The 21202-nt window shown below is 35.7% G+C and overlaps 1 protein-coding gene across 4 annotated transcripts in view; it reads right to left on the bottom strand.

Annotated features, from left to right (window-relative positions):
- The window catches only part of FMN1 (formin 1), a 176481-nt gene extending 166062 nt beyond the window's left edge, over positions 1–10419 (bottom strand). For all 4 annotated transcript variants that reach the window (XM_036384216.2, XM_036384217.2, XM_054515198.1 and 1 more), the window contains exon 1: positions 10323–10419. The gene's annotated coding sequence lies outside the window, so the exon portion shown is untranslated. The remainder of the gene's footprint in view (positions 1–10322) is intronic.
- Positions 10420–21202: the final 10783 nt, after the last annotated feature.

Below are 21202 nucleotides of genomic sequence, written 5' to 3'. Positions count from 1 at the left end.
GTCACTAAAACATCCATTTCAAAGAGACCTTACTTTTCAATGGTGGAATCTCTTGCCTTCTCTCTGTTAAAAGTTAACTTGCTATTGAACATTTACTAAAAAGAACCATTCAAGCATGCCTGTTGCATTTTTACTCAGCACAAAAACCAGCATAAGACCATCACAATGTAATTAGGTCTCCCTGCTTTATATATCAAGAAAACATTTAGGCAATAAAAAAGTTTGAATATTTTCTTCTTGTACTATTTTGTGGAACTGCCAAGACATCAAGAAAACTTGGAATAACAAAACAAAATATAGGTTCTGCTGTGTGCTGGACATTTTCTCCAGAAGGATATTGTATTTTGAGACACAGTATTGAAAGCTTTGCTGAGGTCCAAAGATTTACAAGTTTTGTATCAGTTTTTATTATGCAGACTTAGATATCATTTTATAATGATGTCCATAAATTATTATAAGTAATTAGTGAAGCCCAACTGTAAGAATCAAGCACCATCTACCCAAAATATCTTGTCAACAAGCAGTCATTTATTGTAGTAATTTAATTGCATCTCTTTATAATGTTCTTTAAACAGTTTCAGACTTTCCATTTACTTTGAGTAGTATCATCCTTTGTGCCAGGAAAATTCTTAAAATGTACACAAAATCCTTAAAGACTGAGGAGATATCTGTCTTTAGTAACAAGTAAGAACAATGAGAGCTCATATGGCTCCATTAGAGCTGTATGAGCTCCTTAATTCTGTCACCAGGAGTTAACAGTTGAGCGGCATAATTCAGAAAACTGTTCAAGTATAGGAAGTGGTAGGAAATGTGCAAAACATTTAGTCACTACTTTTCTTGACGACTGACTCAGTAGCTAGAGACCCAGACATTATGATCAAATTTACTATCCTCAAATGACATCTATGATATCACCAGGTTCAAGCCATCCCTATTCTGTAGAGCACATTACTTTTGGTAACGTGCATGGGTTTGGGTTGGGGTTCTTTCTGTGACAAAAGATGATATGTGTAAATAAGAGAACTAGCTAGCCCTTGTCTCGGCTGCACAGATTCGCTATGCCCCTCCCAAAAACCAAGCAGCTCCTCCAATCTAATCTGAGTTCTGAATCATTACATTACTGAAACAAGACCTACATCTCTCTTTGAATCATATTGCAAAAATGATTAAATTTAAAAGCTCTTTTTCACTTAGAAATATACAAATGTACCGAGCTTTTTCTTTTTTTTGTAAATGGTTATTATCTTTGAATAGCAAACTTATGCCAGTTTGAACCTAGTATAAAGGCTACATGCTATTAGTTATCTTCTTAGTTACACCAAATAAAACAATGGGCATACACACATTGGCACATTAAAATGTAGATTCACTGTGAGCAGGGCATAACTCCTTGTAAGGAAAAAATTAATGCAGGCTTTGAAATTAAGTATTAAAAGTCAGTTATTAGGAAAAAAACAGTGTTAGTAACAAGAGCAATAACAGAAAGGGCACTTTGTTATTATTAGGCCAATGTTATATTCTGTACCAAAACTTCCATGGATTTAAAAGATTATTTGATACCATGCACAGCACTGTTTACTGGTATTTTGAAGCTTATTTCTACTAGTAGATGTATTTGTGACCAATAAAACATTTTAACTTCCTTGCCTTCAGCCTCTTATTCTACCTTTTTTATAATCTTCCATCAGAAAACAAAGAAAGACGTGACATCCCTGCTCTATAAGCAGAAGCATTTTAAGAAACTATCAGGAGAATTATATCAAGGAAAGAAACTGGTAAAGGACTTTCAAATGTTATTACAACACTCATCCTCAACTTTTTTGTTCACTTTGCAATCTGTTTATAAAACTGTATCTATTGCAAACTTTACTCTAGGGAATGAAATATTGTAAAATAAAGTCACATTCAGGCAAAGCATACAAGTTAAGTAGAAATCCCATTATTCCAAGAAAACTTAAAATTCTAACTACAGAACATACAACATGGAGCGATGAAAGCAACCTTCAGCATCATTGCTAAGTTTCTCTATGCAGCTTTCCAATGCATAGTAGCAGAGCTGTGGGATTCAGGCTGTGAGAAATACTGTTTCAAGGAAAAATATCTACGCAGAAAAAGCTAACAACTGGAAAGAACAGCTGATAGGCTGCTGAAAAGCAAACCTCCTCTGCTGATGGATTTTCTTTCAGTTTAACAATGACAAAAAATGTCACAGTGGTCTTCAAAGTCTAATGCCAACACATCCATTCATTATGCTGTTCAAAATGTGCTCTTAAAAACCCAGAACCCCATTCCTACAGCTCCTTTTCTCTAGCAGGACACATCATTCCCCTCTCAGCATGACAGATGGCCTTCCTCCTTTCTCTGATACTTAAGTAAGCCAGAATTGAAATTCCTTACTTTCCCAGCTCTCCCTAATACCTGATTGTTACTAGGTGACAACCTGTTTCTGAGCACACTAACGTTCTGTGACTAACGTTCTGAGCTATGTAGCTAATGAACACATCATAACAGCAAAAGCATCGTAGAGGAAAGGTAGTAAAAATGTGAACAGACCAAGGCTTCACATCACCAGCTTGAAGACAATGAAATTAAATTACCATAATATTTGTTTACTGAGCACAACTATTTGATAGAGAAAAATAGAGATGAACACCATAATTTTCTTCTCTTGCCTAAAATCTCAAGTTTCTCTGAGGTTCTTTCAAATTTTCATTAGACTTAAAGATATTGTCATTAGAAAGAGAAAGGTTATAATATCTTAATGAAGACAAAATATTACAGCGCCTTCCAGCAGCTTTAACCTAAATAAAAGAATTCCATAAAGAACTTTCCAACTCTAAGTCTACATTGTGTTTATTGGATTGTGGCAAAACCAACAAAAAAACCCCAAACCAAACAACACACATAAAAATACCAACCAAATTTAGAGTATTTAATTATTTGTATAATAGTTTGAACAATACTGCTTATTGTTAGCAATAATAGTTTAAAATACTGCTCTTCACAACTTCTCAAGTACTGAATTACACCAGCAAAGAGAGCATTAAGGAATATAAAACAGTCTATGCCAGACAGGAAGCTGCTTTATTAAATTTCAGATCTCATCCAACAGCACAAGGGAAGTATTAAAGCACATTAGAGTCCTGCCAGCAAATTCAGATGAAACAGAAATAACCCAAAACATAGGGTGGAAAGTCATTAAGTCAATCCACAGTGCAGACCTTTGTATACCAAAACTAATTTCTAACCATAAATACAACCTTTGGCTGTGTCATTCTGTTCAATCTAATCCAACACCGTGAACCAGGAAATCGAGGACAGAGTCCATGAAACAATCTGAAACCCAGATCTCTAAATACATCATCCTTGTGGTCCAAAGATGAGGAAATCTTTGGATTTCCTCAAAACTTCTTGAAACCAAAAACCACAATTCAACAAAAAGATAATTTACATGAGGCATATAAAGTTAATTAAAATCAGGTTTAAAAGTTTCTGGCTGGAGTGCATAATATGATGATGCCTCACTAGGAGCAAATACATTCTCAGTAGCCAGAGTGCCCCATACTTGTTCTGGTCCTTCGTAGATCACTGTCTCATTTGACATAGCTGCAAACATGCATGTTATCTTCTTAGTGTACAGAAGATGGATAAAAACAGTGATGGTACTTTGGGGTTTAGAACTAATATTCACCTTTTTCACAAAAAAATGTATATAATGTTTGGCTAGTCAAATATAAAATAATAGATTTATTATTTGCACCACCAGGTCTCAAAAACATGTTCCCAAAAGGACTCTGACATGAAAGTTCTCATCCCTCTGTAGCCTACTTCTGTTTAGCAAAGTAATATCTATCTTTTTCTGGCACAACTGCATCAGCAAGTTAAAAAAAAAAAGAAGTTGTCACACAACATGTCCTCATGAAACTGTTTTTGGAGTCAACCATACCACAAAAATGTCCAAAATCTGTTTGTCAAATTAGCTTCCAAATGGGATTTCCACCACAAACTCACCCACCTGACTGTTTAAGAGGTTACTAATAAAAAAGTCTGCAATGGACATTACAAATATGAAAAGTCTTTAATGTAGGATGCACATTACGTAGGAAACCAGCAGACATTAAAGCAGAGAATGAGCAAAGGCAATCTGTACACCTATCTTAAAGAAATAACACAGTAACAGCCTGTTTGAACGGACTATTTCAAGAAGTACAGCTTTTAAACAAACAAACAAATTTCTTCTGCACTTCAGTCAGGCTTTTACACTCTCCACCTTGCTCTTAGACATGTGGCATGGAAAGAACCAAAAGAGCAGATGAGTCAATCTTCTTGCTTCTAGGTTGTTGTTTTTTTTTTGACTAGAACAGAGTTTTCTGACTGCTGAAGAAGCAAACTGAAAGGTAAGTACCACTAAAAACATTTCTCATACTCTCACCATATGTAGAAGCCCAAACTTATGATTCAAAGTGATGCAAAAGATCCTTATGAACAAGCAAACAAACATTACCCCAAACTCTTTGATGGTAAGAAAACCTGTAATTAGCTCAGCTGGTTAGAGCATGGTGCTAATAATGACAAATTTGTGAGTTCTATCCCTGTATGTGCCATTCACTAAAGAGTTAGATTCAATGATCATTGTGGGTCTCTTATAGTTCAGAAAAGTCTGTGAAAAAAGTATTTTGCCAAATCTGGAGATTAAAATAAATGTCAAAATTATTTTGTCTATTTTTAAATAATGACAGGGTTTATTCCTCAACAGCAATCCCATGGTATACGGTGCTTTACTAATTTTACATCGATATATATACCTCATTCAGACAAATACCTCTCCCCTAAAACATCCCTACATCCCTAAAACCTTTTCCATATCCTTTGTACCTAAGATGAGCACTCACAATGAAGTCTTATAACTTAAAATAGAAAACTACTCAATATGTGTACAGAGGATAGTGGCTAACATTCAGATGAACTCATATAGTTATGTAAAAAGTAATTAGAGGCAAGAGGAAAATATCTTTTGCCTCAGGTCACAGATGTCTTAATGAAAAGCTGCACTTATTAATTGTCAGCTGATTTTCAAGCAACAAAGAAAGAAACAAACAAACAAAAAGTCATACTAGACCAGAACAGCTACTACAGACAAACTATTCACATTATCTAAAACATAACTTCTACATATTCCAGCACAAAATTATTATTGATAAATAAATATCCTGATAAAATATATTATCAGAAAAAGTAAGATAAAAAATTTACATTTATACTGAACAAAAAGACACAAACTTGCAATAACATATTTTTGCATGTCAGACTTGGGTCATAAACTGCACACATGACTTTTTCCAGTTTTAACCCAGATAGATAATACCCCTTACAATAAAACATTTTTTTCTCAGTATTTGATCAATGGGTAAGTCTTACAGGGTACACAGTAACTTGTTTCTACTTCTGGCAGCAACTATAGGATATTGCTACAGGAAAATAACATGAATTAAGTAGGTATTTTCTAAATAAAAGGATCATCTTCTTGTTAATCTTTGTCCAAAACCTTTAATCTTGCTTGTTCAAGTAGCCAACTCTTCAGCAAGAGCTGCATCTTGTTCTGTATTGTATTAATAACATCTTTAATTTCCCCAAACCAAGAAAGAACATATTTATTTATTTAATTATTGAATGCCCATGCTTGTTAGTTTCATGGTGATATTTAAATGAGGCATTTAATGTACAGCCTTTTACATCAGAGATCTTTCACCAAACATCACTTTCATAGACTTATCTGGCCATATATCCTGAACTTTAAACCCAGGACAGTACTCAGGGAAAGCAAAGTAAAAAAAAAAAGGCTACACTGCAGCAAATGGTTGAGCTATTTCATCAGCAAGGGAAGAAAACACAGCTGCAAAAAGTTTGGACTAATCACAAAATGAGGTGCAAATCATAAGGATGCTTCAGTGGTGAAAACAAGAGAGGAAATGAATTTAAAGAATAATAACAGCAATTCAAACGTCTCCCATAACAACATTTTATACCTATAGAAGGACTCCTTCACAAAATACAGCAGGTTTTGCATATATCTTTCTATAGTTAAAGGTCAAAGACTCTGTCCCACATTAAGTTCCTATGAATCAAGAACAATTTTCTAAAATAATGCATTTGACAAGTTACAAATCTATTTTTAATTATGCATATTTTTCAAAAAATTATGCAGTGGTTGAGAATAAACTCAGTAACACTTTTAACTTTTCTCCCTTCAAAAATTTTAGTGGTCTTGAAATTACTTTAGCCGTAAGGAATGTTTGGCTGTTTCAAAAATTCTAACAATAAGTCAAGTATTGAATACCTTGGCTGTATGAGATAAAATGGGATGTAGTGACTTGGGATGATAATATTAACACTTCAAAGCAGAAAGTATTAGATCAGAGAACTATGGTCACCTTTGTTTTCCTCATTCCAACTTTTTGCTCGTAGCATGTCATACATAGCTAAATGGTTTCAAAATATGACTGCAACTAACAAAAATTATAAACCAAATTGCTAGGAGAGATAATAGGTTTTCAAAAGGCTTGGTAAAGAAGTAGGCACTGGGTTTTAGATCTACATTTAGTTTGTTTTATCAGTCCCAAGTGCATATCATTAACATCTTTAAAAGTCTTGATAATGGTTAACTGCTTATATGTCAATGTCAATTTCTTGGTCTGCTCCCTATCATGGAAGATTGAACACAGAATTTTTATTAAATTCAGCAAGTCTGTCAACAGCAAATGCATTTTTACCAATAAAAATATTTTAAAATAATAAAACTAATAAAATTAGTTTAAGATTAAACAGCTTACCTAAATCTCTCATGGAAGTTCAAACTTATCAACAATACAACCCTCATTGGGAAAAGAAGCAATAAGATTAAAACATGAAGAGGACAGTATTTTAATATAATAAGCTTAAAATACCACATCAAGAGAATGACCAAGAAAAATCTCAACTTAAATCTTGACATAAGAAATGCCTATTTTACTTCAAGATTTCAGTAGTGACATTTATATTAATATATAAGACTTGATGACTCTTTAAATGGGGGAGATTAGCAATTGGATATAAAGAATTTAAACATCTATTGTAGTTTTCTAAGGGCCCAACTCAACAAAATGTATATGGCCTTGCAGAGATAATCAGCTCTCAACTATAGCCCCATAGAACTGGATTTGAAGTCATGCTGAAGGTCCAAAGTAATGACTGGAGGTTCAATCTTCCATGGAAAGAAATGGTAGTACCTGCCTGGCTAGGAGACAGTGACTTGGATAAGAGCTCATGCATCACATTTTGTGTGCTTTCTTTCCAGCTTCTCAGCCAGAAGTGCTGAGATATACATATTGTATATTTAGCTATAGATACTGTATCTCTAGTCTGGCAACACTTACAGGAAAGAAAAAGGACAAATAATAATCTGGAAAGATGCAATGAAATTGCATAAGACTAAATGATCATGGCAAAAAGAGCCCTTCCCTTGGGTTTCTTGTTACAGACAGATCTAAGCTCTATAGGCTCCACTGTCTCAGAGGAAGTTTGAACTACTCTGGGCACTAGACATTAAACCAGATTTTTTAAAAAATCAAGAACCAGCTTGGGATTTGTCATTAAAATATTATTGCAGTCTTTGCACTACTGTCTCTAAGTATGGGGAAATAAACATTAATGGTCATAACCAGTAACTATAGCAGTGACATGACTATTAACTAAAAAATGAGGGGTTGTCATCAAGGAATAATGTATAAATATAATGTATAATACATTATATTTAATAATTTATACATTATTTATACATAATACTGTATAAAACATGCTGAAACAGTAGAAAAAATTGACACTTGGTTAAGGTTCAGATTTCATTGAGTTATATCTATTTGTTTACTCCATGATGGCCAGTTTCCTGCATTTTGGTATTCCTCCTGATACCTAAACCCTAATGGAATATACATTCGGATTGTATATCTTTTTAAGTCATATGAGATCCAAGCTAAAAGAGGAAGTAATTTCATGCTAAAATAGCTAAAGAAAAATTAAAAGGTGAGAGATTTAGATTCCAGGAAGATTGGGTGGAGAAAGGGATGCAAACTAATTTTTGGAAACAGCATCATAAAGGCACATAGAAAAGTTGGGTGTTTTTAATAATAGAACTCATTCAGTTCTTAAATACTATACTCTAGGAGCAAACAGCCATTCAATCCCTGAGCCTTAATGAAGACCTCTGTGATTGTTCTTGCTTTTTTTTTTCTCTACTCTTGACTACTGTCTGGAAAGTATTATTTGGATTTAATTGCAAAGGCTGCTTTAACTTTTGGCTCAATTTTCAAACATTTTATATGTGCAAGTAAAAGCAGGATCAAAGCCTCAGAAAGGATGATCTTGTTAAGTGATAGGGTGAAGGCCCTAGGCCTTTTCCTAGGTAAACATAAAACAAACAAACACAACAAAAAAAAATACCCCAAACCCAAACCCCCCAATGAAAGACTGAAAACACAAAACCCCCAATGTCACCCCCTGCCAAGTAGTTCTTCATATACCAGGCAGAACTGTTTCTTCACCACCTTTTTATATCCTGACAAATGTCAGTATAAAGCTGAGTTCATTACCTTGGCATTTATTTTGAAACCCAGCCATTTCCCATTTTTCTACTTCATATTTGCCTACAGCTTTCACTTTACAGACACAAAAATCTGAAAACAGAAATTGAAAGGAAAAATTTCAATTTCCTGGAAAAACCTGTCTGTGTAAAAAAATCTCTAGAGTTAATAATCTTTTACCTATGCCTCTATTTCAATCTTACCTTCACAAGATGCAAAATATTAGAGAAACATTGTCATTTTGTTTACTACATGATTAAGTCACCCATGCCCATATAGCTGTACCCCCTACACATACATCCATTAAAAAACCACAGAGGAACATGCATGTCCATGCCACTTGAATTTCAATGAGATAGGTTCAGCTCAAGTGAAAACTTATTTCTATTGCTCACACATGTTTGATTTCATACCAAACTGCAACCTTCTGTCTTCAGAACAGTCTTTCAAATTAAGTTGATGTTATGTGTTGACAGTTTTTTTATAGTAACATAAAAAAGCAGTTCTTCTTTCTTTCACTCTCCATTTAACCCAACGTTGCTGAACTGCTTCTGCTGAAACTTAGCAAAACAAGCCTATTCCACCTGCAAGCACAATCCAAGCTACCCAAAAGGTGAAAGTTTCACAGCATTACATGGAATTGATTTACCTAAACTTCACAAGAATACTACTGATATACTTGTAGAAATATCTTTAAATGTGCACATATTAGTTTAATGATAACGCCTGCAAGATATTTCTACAAGTAAAATGATCATTAAAGCCATCCTGAATGATTCAAAGGATGGGTGTAAAAATTAACTAAAATTAGGAACTTATTCAAAATTCCTTCCTCTGTAATTTCTCAGCAATTTTTAAAATTGGTTGATTTTCTGTGAAGCTACAAGAAAAGAACTCATTATGATTCCTGCTACACACTTGAGAAAACAAGTATCACAAGACAAGAAGACTGTGGGACAGCTGGAAGGACTAAGTATATACAGTTCCCAGACCAACACTGTCTGTAGTATCATGATTTAATATTGCAGCTGAGGAAAGGAGACTGTGCAAAGCTGCAAGAGAAGGGTTTCTCCAGAATGTCAGTATCTGTCTTTTTCCTACGTGTAAAATACATTAGCAGATGTCAGCATACAAATGCATCCTAACACAGTTCATCAGTAACAGTTCATCAGCCTCATCTGCAATGGTGACCCCTATAAGGTTCCCAACCCAGAGTAACAGATTGTCTGAGCGCTGTAAATATTTGTCACGTGTTTCCCACTCATCTGCCCTCCCGAGTGCCCGACGGCATTTGCACACATCAAACGCTACAGAATTATAACAATCTGCGTTCCCCGCTTCACTGCGCCTATCCCGCACACCAGACTAGAAGAAATCGAGGATAGTTTAAGAGTCATTTGGGCTGGGGGAAGTAATCCAGTTAAATTTATTTTAATAGCGCTGTCAAGAAAGGGGGAGGAGGAAATCTACGGACTTTCTTCGGACCGCAAGAGAAACTAAGAGATCACAGCTCTCGTGATCCCCCCGAAGCTATTTATAAATAAGCAGCCAGAGAGAAGACGAGATGCTAATGACAACCAAACAGATCCCTTCCCTGCAGTCCCGAGTTAGTGGTTTTATTTTGTAATCCACTCGATTGCGGCAGAGCCACTGCGGGGAACCGAGCAGATGGGCAGACCGGTGGGCAAGGGAACGGAAGAACATTACCTCGCGAGAGGCAGCGCGCCGGGCGGCGATGCTCCTGCTGCCGTTCGGGGTGCCGGAAGGACGCGGGATGCCGGGCGGCTGCGGGGCTGCCCCGCGCTATTCTGGCCGCCGCCGCTCCCGCCTCCTCCTCCCCCGGGGCCGCCGCCGCCTCCCGGGGCGCTCCCGTTGCGGGGCGCGCGCCGCACCGCTCCCTCCCGCGGGGCGGGACTGACGGCCCGGCTGGCCAATGGGCGGGCCGCGCGGCCGGGCACTGACCAATCGGCGGGCTGCGCGGCTGGCGCGCGCCGGCTCCGCGCGCGTTCCGGCGGCGGCCGTGGGTCCGTCCGGCGCGCGCGGGGCTGCGCCGCTCCCGGGGCCGGGACTGCCGCCCCTGGAGGCGTCAGAAACAGACTCTCGGCAAAGCGTGCGGCTGAGGGAAGCTAACGCATCGCGGCGGCAGCCTGCTTATTTTCGTCGTTAACTGCCGTTGCATAATCCGTCAAATCTGTTCTCCTCCTGGATGAGCATCGCTGCCAATCATGTCGCTACCGCTCACCACAGTAATTGCAATACAGCCCTCAAGCGAACCATGCGTAACTCCGGACCGCAACATTAGAGGACAAGAAATTGTCTCCTCTGCTCCTAACACTGCTAGAAGAGGAAAAGCAGAATACAAGCTGCAGTCCTAAACTGCCTCATGAAATACCTTGGTATTTCAAGGAAGATAATTTTAGGTGGAGCAAGGACCTAGTTCGTTGGTCTGAATCTCACTTTTCCACAAGTAATCTTCCTGCTACTCCTCCCTGGAAGTTCTCCATTCTTCAGAATGAAGAAAAAAGCTTTTGGAATAACTGATTTAGGTAAAATAGCGACAATTCAGTAGTAACAGGGTTAGGGTTAAAACATTTCTAGTAATGGACACAACTAGGAGAAAGAGATAATTTTGTAATTTCCTTAGGCATTTAAGACCCTTGCCCGTGTAGTCAAATATTGCAACAAAATACCTTTTCTCACTGTGACTTGTAGCCTCCTGAAAATGACACATTTCATTCTGCTTCATGAATTAGTTTATTAAATTCTTTATTTTCTCATTGTGCAGATCTTTCATAAATAATTATGATCTTACTGAACTTAAACAGAAAACATCCACCTCTATTCGAAACACTAAAGATTATCAGATTCTTATAACTTTAGACCACTCACATCTTCCTTTCCTTTTGAAAACTTATTAAAATGAGTTTTTCTACTTTTTACCTGATATTTTTTGACGGTCAGCTGGTCACCTACACATGTACTAGCTCATACTCTGCATATTGAGACACATCCGCAGACTAGGGAATGGAAAAAACCCTGGCTGAAAGTCAGTCTTGCTCTTCTGATGTCTAGTACTTTGAAACAAAGATTAACAATTACTTTCTTAGTAACTCATTTTGCAAACACGTGATTTGTGTGGAAACACAAGTTCACAGAAAGCAACCAACATGAAATGATTATGTCAGGCTGGGCTGCAATGTAGGGCACAGTGAGAGCAAAACCTAATCTCTGAGAGGTTTCCACTTCATCTGCGTAATCAGCTTTTCATCTTGTCATAGGATAAATGCAACCTGCCTTCTGCTTCATTTACCCCATATAGAACACTGCTATGGATTGCTATGAAGCAACTGGTAAGAGCTCGTGCAGAAATGTGTTCAGAAAGGAACTCGAAACCATTCCATTTTTAAAGGAAATTAAAGCTTGGAAGTCTTCTATTTGCTAAGTTAATACACTAATTAGAGCTGAAAGCTATTCACTACATCCAGTATGCAAACTGACCCTGCTTTAGAAGAAACAACCCTTACTTTCAGCTACCATACCATTGCATTTCTTAATCTATGATTTTGTGTATGGTAATAAACCATAGCTGTTGTTTAAACCTTTCAGGAGCTTTTACAAACTGCTAAATTCCAGTGAATAACCCATGTTTTTGACTGGAACTAGTGTCATTATCACTTGCTTTAGTCTCAGTTCGTCTGAGTGTGGAAGGCTCATACAAGTAAAGACCTTCAGGGAGAAAAGCAAGGAGTAACAGCTTCCTGTTCAGGCTGTCCCTTTATTTGGAAAGGTTGGAAAATAACCAGAAGTCATAGCTAACAATCAATTAAACACTTTACCAACAGTGTTCTCAGAAATAATGTCTGATGGGCTTTGATGTCTGACAACCTAACTCTAAACTAAGTTCTAAGGAGTAACAATGAGGATACAGGCTGGCCAACTACTTATTCATAATTCTTTGTGCTCTTCTCTCAAAGAATGAATACTTTTCTGTATTACTCTCAGAAACATGTTCATGCAGATGTATGGTAATCTAAACGTGAAGGTGTATGGGTAATCTACAGGTACATGAGGAAAGCATGAACTGCATAATGCAAAAAGGGGAGTAGGAAATAAATCACAGTTTGCTGCCAAAGCAATTGTACAGTACATTTGCACTTGCAAAGCAAGTACATTTGCACTTGAAGATCTAAAAAGCAAAGCGCTATCACGCATAAGACAACTTTATTTTCTGTTTTTTTACCCCATACCTGCATTGAATTTTCATCCCTGAACAGGTATTTCAGGTTTTTAATATGTTTATTCTCTTGTCTTAAAATTGTACATCAGAGCTGACACTTCCACACAGCAGGGATATAAGATTTAATATTTTCATCTAAAAATTAATGCTTTGAATTCCCAATAAATGCAGCTCCATAATGCAGCAATTCTTTGTCTACTTAAATTTACATGGCTGCTTTTGCACCAAAAAGATTTAAATCTATTCCTGAAGTTGTTTAGAAACATGAATTGAATGTATTTATGTCATAGGAAATACACCCAGAACTCTTTATTCTTCATTTCCTCCTCCTGCACCCTCTCAAATCTCCCTAGTGTCATCATCCCATATTCTTCGACCCAAAACAATCTATGCCTTGGAACAGCAGCATGAGTTGTCATTCCAGGAATACCAGATACTAACTAGTACGTCAGATTTTGATCCCCTCTGTCCCAGCTGCCAGTTTTATTCTCATATCTAAAACTCAGAAGAGACTCTGCTCAATAATTATGAGAACAAATTGTGGAATTTTATAGAATCCTTAACAGGACCAACTACAATTCTGGTATTATTTTCTGATGTAATGGATAGACAAAGAAAAAAACAAACACAAACCCACCCATCCAGTTAAGTGTAAGAAACCATCTGCTTTCTTAAAAATTATTAAAATAAATAGAATTGGAATTATAGGACTTTGATTAATTTGTATCGTCTTATATGAAAACAAGCAATAACAGTGCTTATATGAACAATGTAAATGCAAATATATTGAAATGCATGTTTCAAATCAATTGGATGGAGGGGTTTTGAGCAGTGTTTTTCGAGTTATTTTTGCCTCTGCAACATATACTGCATTGTGTTAACTTGGTTTATTCATAAATTTTTGACCTAAAACTATCTAATACAGAAATATTATAGTTTACATTAGTAATCCATTACATACATCAATATCAAACATTTTATCCTAATGAGAAATACAGATTTGCCTGTTTCAAATTATACCAAATCAAGTAATTATACCAAATCAAGTAACTTTGGCCAAAATGGCTTTTTCTCTGATTAACAAAATGGAACTTCAAAAGACAGCAGAAGAGAATCTTTGCAATTTTTAAAATCCTGGATGCATGACTTTGAAGTGCTGCCAACTCTTGTTATGAAATGACCTGATTTTGGACAGGGAGGAAGCCAGTCTTACAGCAAATATAAGTATGTGTATGCAAAATTCTGAGAGCGGGGTGAAAACTTACTTATTTTTATAGGAAGAGAGCATAATCAGGATTGCTGCAGAAAGCAGACAGAATGTTTCAGAAAACAATGTGGAAGACCTCTCTGGAAATGAGTATGTGTTTAAGTGGCTAAAACACTAAAGGTGAAGTGGTAGATCAATTTCATCAGTACATTGAAATTGAGGTATTCTCTGCCAGGCTTAAGTATAAGAAGAAAATTAAGGAAACTGGTGACAATTAAAATTTCAAAACAAAATTACACTAAGAAAAAGCTCTCTTTATTTGAATATTGCATTCTGTAAATAAATGCATGGAAATATCAAACATTCTCTGAAGATTATAAACACCAACTACTTGTCTGTTACTTGAAAAAGGAGGAGTTTACTGTTTGGCATATGCTACATACCAACAGATTTACATTAAGCTATTTTTACACCATCAAATCTCATAAAATCAATAAAATTGGCATGACTTCTCCTCATGCAAACTAAACACTAAGATTATGAAAAAAAATAAGTGTGCATTTGTGTATGGCATTAAATACCTCCTGGGAAATATTAACAGCTGTATATACAGCCATTTATTTAGGTCAGTAGTGAAATTCTGTGTCCAGAAAAAATAAATTGGAAAAGAAAAAGAAGGTTGAGTATAATGACCAGATATACATATCAGTTGTACTGGTTGAAAGATTGTGGAGACAAACTGCCCTCAGAAACTGTCTTAAGAATAAAAAAATCTTGGGACAGCAGAAAATCATTATCACTCCTCTCTCTTTCTCTGGTACACATCCTATTTTACACAGCCACTAGTGAATCTAGAATCAAATGTAACAATACAGGTACATTTCCTTAAGCAGAATGGATTCAGTTTGCGCAGAAATGTTAAAAGCTATAACTAAGAGCCCAGTTTCAGCATGCTGAAAGGTTACGTTCAAAATACAGGATTCACGGAAAACTGCAGAGCATGAGTGGAGAGCCTCTTGGTGTCCATGTCACCCTCAGCACACTATTCTATATGCTGATAACAGCAATTCAGACTTCTGTCTCCAGTATTCACTTGAAGATTTTTATCCATGATATATATGCTGCAGTTTAATATTTTAAAAGTCTGAAGAGAAAATAAAGAGACCAAAACAATAACAAAAGCTTCTTTAACAGATATAGCATATCTTAAAAAATGCCAATTTAAGAAAAAACCAAAGCAATACACAATGATCCAATGTTTTTAATACAAAACATCCAGTAGTTCTGCACAATAAATAGAAATGTAGGAAAACAATGTTTCAATGTAGGAAATCAATGTTTTTCTATCTATATCAGAGGTTTTATACACATTTCAACTATATGCAGTCAAGCAACAGTAACATTAATTAGATGGAAAATTATAATTTTGCAGGCCTAGTAGTCTGAAGGAAAAGGTAAAGAAGAAGAAAAGCAATCTATGCACAAAAAAGAATAACACCTTCTCTAAAATGTGAATGTTCAGCACCATTGTCTGAAAATATTTGCAAAATAAATTCAGAATCGTACAATGGCTCTTACAACCTCTCTGAACTTACTTCAACTGTTTTTGGAAATGTGAAGGTGTTTTTCAAAATTTAATTAAGCTTTTAGCTTGTGAGAATCTCACTTTCACACTTTGATGAGTTAAAGAACATTCTAAGGGAATGTCTAAACTCACCACAAAAAAGGAACTGAGATGAAAAAAACCCAATTCTCTGCATATTTTGCAAAGATGGACTATTACTTCTTCCTATATTATGCAGAAAAATATGTTATTCCAAACAGTGACAGGAGTAGACCATAATGTAGCACTGTAAGATTACAATTAGCTACTAAGCTTAGATACAGTTTTTATGAAAAAAACTTTATTTCAAACAATTTTCTCTTTATGTCTGGAGGATTTTTTCTCAATTTTTTCAGGAAAAAACATCACACATTCAGCTGCTCTGCAAGCACAACACATATATGGAAGGAGAAAAACAGATAACCTTGCATGATTTAATCACATAAGCCACTTCATAAATTGATCATGTGAGTTTGACATTTCTCATAAGAGAACATCTAGCTTAGAACAGAAGTAGCTTTTTTTTGGATGAAAGTTACTAAGAAATACTTTATTTACAACCATAATTTATATAATCTCACCAAAATAAATCCCAAAGTTAAAATGCTTCAGATGTTTAATGACTGCATTTCTTGAAATTGTGTCTCCAGTTTGAACTTTTTATAATTGTCTGATGCTGACCAGACTTGGCATGCACACTGTCTACAAAAAAGTAGAGCCTGCCAAGTCTAAGGCAGCAGAGAGCAACACAATTTATATTCCCAATTATTCCAGGAAGAAGACTCATGTAGCAGTAGTGCTGGTCTTTCAAATGTTATTTAATTTACCTTCAGATTCTAAGCAGTTGGAAGCTTTGCAATCCTAACAGAGTCAAACACAGTGGTTACAATGTTAAATAGGTTAATCAGCTGACAGTCATCAGTCTGACCATGTTAAAAATTTTAGTTTAAATTTAGTATATTTCTATGGCCCTGAATGCCATGGAATTCCCCATTCCCCCAGATATACACTTGGAAAAAATTTGTAGCTTTCTGACATAAGAGTAATCTTTGGATTTAGAAGGCATGAAAATGTATAGTTCCAGTTGTTTAAGTAAAATTCTTATTTTGAAAAAAGCTTCTACATGTTTTGCATTTAATATATACTCTTTTAAGCAATATTACACCTATGTGTTTCAACATACAATATGAAATAAGATATAGACGTATCTTGAAATAGGCTCAGTGACCAACAGATTTAAAAATGTTAAAAAGCTGAAATGTTTATTTACATAGTATTTGCATGGGGGAAAAAAAAGCAAACTAAGAAGTCTTGCTTTGATGACTGGGGAAAGACAGTCAGTATAGAACTCAGCCTCTGCAACAGGATTTAATCACTGAACTTTGAGGGAAGCTAAGCCTGTAAATGGCTGGTAAGGGTATATTTAGTTTATGAGCAGGTAAAATGAAAGAACAAACTTCAATTTCTTGAAATTAATTGTCATGGGCAAATGGTGTCTCATTCAGAAATATTCCTGATAGCTGCTCTTTCTTAAGGATTTGAAAAGATCACAATGATAATATTGATAAAAGGCACACTCTGAAAGGGAAACAACTATTCTACTCACACAAGCCAGTTATTCCCTCAAAGTTCGTGGTGTAGTATTTATGTACTCAAAAGCAGATGACAGTGAGGGACTGGCCATTAGGTATATCCACTCATATCCACTCAGTAGTTTAATAATGTAAATATATTAGAAGAGCAAAATTTTGGGCAAAGATATTCAGCTTAATGGTCCTAATATCCAACTTGACCCCTGAACATAAGATTTAAAACCAGTGTGTGTAACAACAGCAATCTAACCTTTTATCCAAAGCCACTTTCCAGCATAAAGCACAAACACGTCAAAAGTGTATATGTCATGAAATCACAGGAAGACAGATTGTAGAGCAGCTACAGAGATACAAAAGATGTCTTCTGTTATTAAAAACTGCCACATAGTAACCTACTTTCACTAAAGTCTACTTGACAGGAAATGCAATAGTTAGCTGTGTGCAATCTTCCTAGATTAACAAAACAATTGAAATATGCCCCCCACCACTGCCTACACGTGCAAGAAGCTTTTAGAAGAATACAATAAACTATTGGAATTTCGAATGTATTTTTCCTCTGTTACATGCACAAAAAACTTCTTCATGCATTTTTCAGAATATTTTCATATATTAATTGCACAGTTGCAATTTGATACTCTGGAATATTCTCCAAGTTTGCCTCTGGGACAAAAATATTCAAATACTCATAGCAGAAGCAGGATATCAAAAGTGGTTATTTGTGTAAGCATTACACAATTACACATGGTACAGATGTAAATTACACAGATGTAAATACCACAGTATTAGAAAGATCTTTTCTACAAGAAAGTTCTGCATGGAATTAGACTGGACAGACCTTACACCTTACTTTGAGAATGGCACATGTCAGAGGAGCAGGTAAGGAAGATTACTGAAGTGGCATTCACTGTTTTCATATTGGAGGGAGAGTTAGGCATCCCCCAAAAGATGGTATTTTTAAATTAATTTTTTTTTTAAATTAAAGTATTTTAAAATTAATTATATCTTGCAGAGTCTGACCATTGCAGTAAACCAACCATCTAGAAAGCGAGCTACTGCTTGGAGCAGACAAATGATGTGCAAAATACTCTGGCTGGTTGTTTAAAGACAGAGTCAGGAGAAGGAGCATAACAGATTTTAGATTTGCAGTGCTCAAGTGCCCTAGTTACTGTTGGGAAACTCTTTCAGTTGAAGTACCAACACAAATAATGACAATAGAATAGATGAAACCTTAAAATTTAAACATACTCTTGTCACAGCATATGTCCCCGTCAAGACAGTCATAATACACAGAGTGTCACCATACAATATCAGAAGGCTTCAACCCATGCAGAGTTGAAGCCAGACCACCCTACCCACCAGACCACTTCAGAAGGCTGCAGGTATCTACCCATACAGAATAACATCATTTCACAACAGAGGGCCACAAGCATCTGCCCTTCTTGTTCTTTAGCCCAACCTTTTACACCCCTCATGTTCCTGCATTGCACCTGTGTGCCCGCGGTTCCTTTTGGTGGTTGGCACTCCATGGCTCATTGCTGTCAATGCTGCTCACATGCTTCTCACAGCTCTACCCCTTGGGGTTGAGGCTCGGCCCCAGCCCCACTCCCAGTTACCACAAACTGTATACCTATGTACGCTGAAACAGAGATGGCAACTTTATAAAAGTAAAGAGTGTGAAAGTATCGTTTCCCCACACACCTTCAGGAGAGAGTAAGGTAATTCAAGCTTGTATTTGATCAGAACAGCTAAGACAGTGTAAGAAGCAAAATAAAGCAAAGCTTGCACCATCACAGAACTAGTTCTCACAAGGAGTTGTATTACCTTCAGATATGCTGTGGAGGAGTTGTGATAGAACTACTCATACAACAATACACCTGCTTCAAAGAGATGTATGCAAAAGTGACAAATATTTGTAACAAAAAAATTTCAGAGCAAAAGATGTGATTGAATGTGTGAAGATGAATTGAGGCTTAAGGAAGCACGTTTGAAGGTAGAATGGACATAAGCTTCTGGAAATAATGCTATGCAAGGGTATGTACATTGAGGAAATAAAAAAGAAAGATGAACTTTATAGGTGCTTCATAAGATGGTGTTGATGGTTATGAAGCTTCAGATCAAGTTATTTTTTAGTTTCAATTAACTACAAATTACTGTTAGTTTTAACCTTATAAATTACCAAGCCACTTTCAAACCACAAAGAAGGTATTTACAATTTTCCACATCAGACGTTATACTGACCCTATTTCCGACAGCCTTTTAGTTTCATAGTCATCCTAATTCAGTGTGTTCATTAATATTAATATGAAATTTAATCTCATTTCCCACATTTATTATAAATATGAAATAAATACATATTTTTCATGTTTTTCCCTTAGAAACCACTTCCAGCCTGCTTGACACTTTACCAAAATATTTAAAAGAAAACTGCTGAAAGATCGATAATGTATGTACAGATTTCTGGGAGTGGTGGTAAAGGGAAAAGAATGTTTTTAATGTGACATTTTGCCCAGAAAAACATTGTCAAGATAATTTAAATGCAGTTTTGATAATACTTATATGTATTAAAAAAGAGAAAAGTGTCAAGAAAACAAGGTTTTCAAGGAAAAAACCCCAAACTAAATGTGTATATTTTATGACAAACCAGGTTAAAGCTATCAAATCATTTATGGAAGAAATGTAAATAAGAACAAATTAAGATAATGTAAGATATCAAAAAATGTTATTTAAATGACTGTAATAGTAGATAAGCTTTTATGTAATTTAAGATTTGCATATGGTCATTCAAATTCACATGTAAATTTTTTATTTTGTTAATTTCCAATTAGATGTATAACTTCATCTGCAATTTCTTTTAATAATTTTTAAAGCAGCAGAATATTCCAATCAGGTTTTTATATCTTTTATAGACTTGTCCCATAATTAAAAAGAAAAGTTACAAAGGTAAATTATGGAAAGAACCTTCCAACAGCCTTCGAATATATAAAATATGATAGACAGAATTCTAGTAGTACCAAACAAGAGGTGACTACAAATATCCAGGACTTAGTCATTTAGGATTTTATGGATTAAAACTAACTGCATAAGCTCAGCCAGAGCCCTAGCAGGAAACAAGTGCAGATGGTGTGCTACTCAGCCCATAAACCTGTTAGAAAGAGGGTATTCCACCAGCGTCTCTTACTCAAGTGATCTATTGGACAGGGTATGTGATAGAACTAGAACTAGAGACGTAAATGTTATTGAATTCCTTCATTCATTGCCAAAAAGGCTTATTAATAAATTTTCTACTGTTGGTAGAAATTGAGTAACTTATTCTTTTAAATATTCTAATGATGTATGACCTTGGAAGAACTTTGACATGTGACAAAAGCAATACTAGGCAGGTGGTGTTATCTCTGTCTGAACAGAAAAATAACAGGCAGTCTCTGACTTTATCTTCTGCATTGTCTGGAAGATAAAGAGAAGCAATTCTGCTTGAATAATGTTCTGTCAATTACTGCTACAAATCAGCATTCTGGGGTCAAAATTGACAACTTCCAGAAATTAAGGTGGGTAAAGATTATGAGAGAGAGCAAATTAGAGGAATAGAAACACAACCATATATAGAGTCAGATATGGTGACTCATAACTATCTACATTTTCCCATTTTTTTTAGTGTATAATGGAATTTCTTAATAGGTAATGGTAAGATGATGTTATGGTAAAATAATAATATTTTTCTTTTGAAAAAATTACTCAACATGTCTCTGAATTATGAAAGTTTCAGTGCAACTGGCCACTGAGGTACAATCCTACAAATAGACATGTACTTGTTTTTTTAGCACAATTCTAAAAGACAAAGTAAGAAATTAAATAGAAGTCTTTTCAAATAACACTTGTTCAAGTATCTTCTGGAAAAACCTAGGATGTCAACCTAAGAATGTTAAAGTAACTGATAATATTTTACAAATA

This window comes from Molothrus ater, chromosome 6 (assembly GCF_012460135.2).
Source record: "Molothrus ater isolate BHLD 08-10-18 breed brown headed cowbird chromosome 6, BPBGC_Mater_1.1, whole genome shotgun sequence".
Lineage (NCBI taxonomy): Eukaryota > Metazoa > Chordata > Aves > Passeriformes > Icteridae > Molothrus > Molothrus ater.
Note: the sequence above shows the minus strand (reverse complement) of the source record. Positions and strands in the feature narration are given on the sequence as shown.